The 4,919-nt window shown below is 34.2% G+C and overlaps 1 pseudogene; it reads left to right on the top strand.

Annotated features, from left to right (window-relative positions):
- The first annotated feature begins 1,777 nt into the window (after window positions 1–1,777).
- Window positions 1,778–1,896, top strand: LOC128249734 (5S ribosomal RNA; annotated as a pseudogene).
- The last annotated feature ends 3,023 nt before the right edge of the window (window positions 1,897–4,919 follow it).

Below are 4,919 nucleotides of genomic sequence, written 5' to 3'. Positions count from 1 at the left end.
ATCTGTACCTGTTTGTTTGGTTACGAAATAAAATACACAAAACGTGTTTCTGAATTACATGTATTTACTTTATATACATATGAGTTGAAAACTTTCTTCTAGCATTCCACTTAATATCTATGTTCCATGCTGGCATGGATTGGAGAATTATTAATCTAGAAATATGGTATCGTAGCTACTAACAGTTGAGGGTTGCGTAGTCTAGACGGCGTTTTTAGATTTCATTATTCTCTTTAACCCGGGCAACGCCGGGTATTTCTGCTAGTATATATATATATATATATTTGTCTGAATTCTATTATTTTCTGTCTTTTTTTTGTTGTTTTCCTTTTTGATCGATGAGACACCCCCTTGTTTGTGTGTTCCATTTCGTCCTTTAATGTTGTCCCTATTGTCTTGGGGCCTTGTCGCCAATAAAAGAAAACACTATTAACTATTGTAAAACATTTAGAAGTATATTCTTTGCGCTTTCTTTTCTTAGCCATTTAAATAGTTTCTGAAATTATTTTTATTTATAATATTTGTATGCTTCACTTTTAACTGTTTGTTGAACTGACGGCTAAATGTTTTACTATACTTCATAATGGTTTATGATGTTTATACTAACTTTATCCCTATATTATTTCAACACCAAACGTCTCATCGCAAAATACTATTTACGAATATACTGGTATTTATAATCACTTAAACTTTTATCGAGCTTATCTCAACAATCTTACTTTATGTAATCATGTCTATTCCATTATCTCAGTAACAAAACCTCATTGTTATCTTCACAAATACGTTTTGAGAAGGGGAAATCATTATCGTCCACTAGTTCATTGAAGATAACGATTTAAAAAATATTTCAATGTTTACAATGATTTTGAAAGAAGGTTTAAATCTCAGAAAAAATGTAAGATAAAATTTAAATAACAAGAGGCATAGATAAAGTAGAATAAAATGAATACACTAAAATGACTTCAAGTTTGACGGTGTTTTAATTTTTTTTTTTTTTTTCATTGTGGGACTTTTTAGGCATTGTTATAAAAATGCAGAAATACATAGAAATACGGTTTGCATAAATATGTGAATGAAATTATGCACAGAAAGTGTGTTAAAGCGCACTAGGTTATAATAACGTAGTGTTTAGACCACTGTTTCTCAACCACGGTCCATATAAGATTGTTGAGGGTCCATGCAACACAATTGTAAATTGGGGATCTACAACAGTATTTTAAGAGCCCCTTAAAAAATATTGCTTTAAATGTATGTAATGAAAGAAACAGCTAGGTTCTTTCTCCAATGTTTTACATAGCTCAAGCGAATGCATGAAAAACTAAATAGGAATTTTGAAAGAAGTATCCATGAAACTAGTTTTAAACATCGAATAAATTAGTAGTCAAAGGGGTCCATAGATGAAAAGTAGTTGAGAACTACTGGTTTAAACATAAGTTCTAGTATATTCGACATTCATTGTATAACCGATAAAATCGTTTAAAGGGAAGGTAAATCTTATTTTTAGGTTTATTTTCCCAAGAGACTATTCTAATAACAATTAAGAAGAATCAGTTTAATGTATATAATTATGATGATGTATCATACATACATTGACTGATATATTACAGGGATTTATTTTTCCCCAATACATATTAACACTCTTTTATCACATATCGTTCGTTACCTTTAAGAAAATCATATTTCAAAGGTTTTTCTGCCATTTTATAACATTTAGAAACCCCCCTTTTTTTTGCAACAAAGTTGTCTTAATTCATAGCTCAATAGGTCATATTAAATTGCTTAAGTCCATATCACGTTGAATGCACCAGTTCTCGTCTGATCACCGAAGTTCAGCAACGTGGAGCCTAGTTAGTACTTAGATAGGTAACCGCTTGGGAAACCTCGGTGACGTAAGCATCTCACACACTTTCAAGGCGATGAGCTGGCAGAATCGTCACCGCGCCAGACAAAATGCTTGGCTGTATTTCGCTCGTCTTTACATTCCGAGTTCAAATTCGGCCGTGTTCCAACTCTGCCTTTTATCCTTTACCGGTGTCGATAATATTTGGGGTCGAAGTAATCGACTCACTCCTTCCCCCAAATTGCTGGTCTTGTGCCAACATTTGAAACCGATATGTCATAATAAATCTTACTTTCTCTTTATTGTTTTATATCGTATTTTATCAAATAGACATACTTTTCTTTAAATTAGTATAAAAATTTATTTTTTTAAATCATTATATTTTAAGAATTTATGTATGATAAGCATTCCTCATTCTAGAAATAATTCTAGAATTAGTTTTATTTAAGTTGTTTCATTATCCAGATCTATATTTTTCAAAGTCACCCTAATTATTTTACCATAAATCGAAATAACTTCTAATTTTTCTACCAAACATATATCGCTATAAGACTTTAAAAAGCAAAGATCTCATTCAAAATCACAATCTACAAATATATTACAATTGATGATCATTTCAGCATTTATCTGACTTTAATTTATTTCAAATTACGTATATTCGTTCAATCATCTATATTTTTCCATTATTCGCAACGTTTACATCTTTCGTTATGAAATCTCATTGGTATTTTTACAATTACCTGACTACAACGCTTAAATTAACATCACTATAAACAACTGTTCTTTATCAGGAAGTCTTTAAACTACCATATACTATAAAAATATGTTGAAGATTATAATCGTATTACAGATATCTTTTGTAGTTTAAAGTATTTCTTTTCATTCTAGTCAATTAATAACGTGCATTTCCAAAACGTTTTCTTAAAAATTTCGTCCGGAAGGACTTACTTCCTCCTTTGACAGTACCGCATCTCTTAGAAACTATTTCTCCATGTTCAAAATATTAATTCATGGGTTTTAAAGTTTTTTTCAGGACTATAGGTTTTAGAGTGTTTAAATCAACTTTGCTTTGGGGTTAAGATAGCGCAGGCATGGCTACGTAGATAAAAAAGATCGCTTTGCAAACGCGTTGTTTCGGGTTCAATCCCTTTGTGCAGGTCAGTCCCATCGAGCAGGGATTCTGATTTTCTGAAAGGAAAAATCTATCACGCAGATGCGTACAAAGGATACTTACATTGCAGTAGGGAAGCGAATTTCGACCTTGGCCTGATTTCAAATGACAACGTGACTAATTACCATATTCATTTCATTCTTAGTTAAACTAATTATGATCAGCGCATTAACAATGATTTTATAATAACAACGCAAACGGAAGGAGGAAATTTTATAATTATTTTAATTTTACGTATTACTTAGTTTTAAATGGTTTAGCATGTCGGCGACAACACCAAGATATACTAAGCCCATACTGTATTTACCACGGAGGGGTGACTGCGGAAATAATACTTTTAATAATAATAATGCTTTCAAATTTTGCCACAAGGGCAACCTTTTTGGGAGAAGGGATAAATCTATTACACCGGCCCCAGTGTTTCACTGGTACTTACTTTATCGACCCCCGAAAGGATGAAAGGCAAAGTCGACCTCGGCGGAATTTGACCTTAGAATATAGCGACGGGTGAAATACCGCTAAGCATTTCGTCCGGCCTGCTAACGTTTCTGCCAGCTCCCTGCCTTTTTAATAATAACAATAACAACAATAATCAAGCAATGCACTGATGAAAACCTTCCAGGACTAAGAAGGTTGGAAGCTTCCCGTAACATACTTTTATAAAGCACTACTCAGCTTACACAGTCGAGTTATATAAAGACGAGGAGGCCGCAAACTTTAGTAAGGGGAGTACTCGATTATAGTGATGCTTGCTCTTGAGTGGCAGTTAAATTTATTCAAGCTTGAATATTGAAATAGTAAGATGATCACTGCAGGATTTGAAGTTAGAAGGTAAAGATCTCAAACAAGACGTGCAAAGCATTCTATGTGGCCTGCTAACGATTCTCATAATAATGATAGGGAAGAGGTGGTGAGGCGTGTGATGCAATGTGAACAGGAAGAATAATTAATCGTAAAAAGTAGTAGTAGTAGTAGTAGTAGTATTAGTATTAGTATTAGTATTATTATTATTATTATTAGTAGTAGTAGTAGTAGTAGCAGCAGCAGTGCTGGTAGAGGTGTTGGTAGTAGTGGTGATGTTAATGGTGATGTTGTTGTTGTTGGTGGTGGGGTTGTTGTTGTTGTTGGTGGTGGTGGTGGTAGTAGTGGTGGTGATGGTGGTGGTGGTGGTGGTATTGCTGTTGCTTGGGAAAAATGAAATTGATGGAGAACATAGTAGTCATTACGATGACGACGCTGATGATGATGATGATGTCGATGACGATAATAACGACAGTGATGATTATGATGATGATGATGACTGGTACTTGAAGTCAAACGTAGAGTATTCCATAAACATACACCATAAAATTTAAAGATAATCCTGTGAGTAGAGTGCCAGGGAGGGAGCGTATTACACATACACACAATACCTAGAGATATAGATGCATACGCACTTACGCATATGTGTGTACATGTACGTATATACCTCTGTGTGCATATGTAGGCATCTGTGCACGTATGAACGTATGAATGTGTGTGGGCATGCGGTTGTATATTCGTTGGTTTTAAAGTGACTATAATGATATACGTCCGTCAATTTGACTCCACGTTGGTATTTCCTGATGTTTGCGTGTGTGTGTGTGTGTATGTGTGTGTGTGTGTGTGTGTGTATGTGTGTGTGTGTTTGTTCTTTCCCCCCCGACATTTTCAAAATTAGCTTACACACCCTCAGACACACGGACACACACAAGCACCACCCCCACAAACACGCACTTACACACCCATAAGTATCCCTCAATGGAAAAAAAATAATCACTTTTTTTTTTTATCACAAGGAAGAATTTCTTGGTGTTTGATCCAACTCAGAAGAAATTATCACGATGACAGAAATTACCATTTTTTACCTCCGTAGGTTCGTACTCGCTT

Source organism: Octopus bimaculoides, chromosome 17 (genome assembly GCF_001194135.2).
Source record: "Octopus bimaculoides isolate UCB-OBI-ISO-001 chromosome 17, ASM119413v2, whole genome shotgun sequence".
Classification (NCBI taxonomy): Eukaryota; Metazoa; Mollusca; class Cephalopoda; order Octopoda; family Octopodidae; genus Octopus; species Octopus bimaculoides.
The sequence above is the reverse complement of the archived record's forward strand: the minus strand, read 5'-3'. Positions and strand labels throughout refer to the sequence as shown.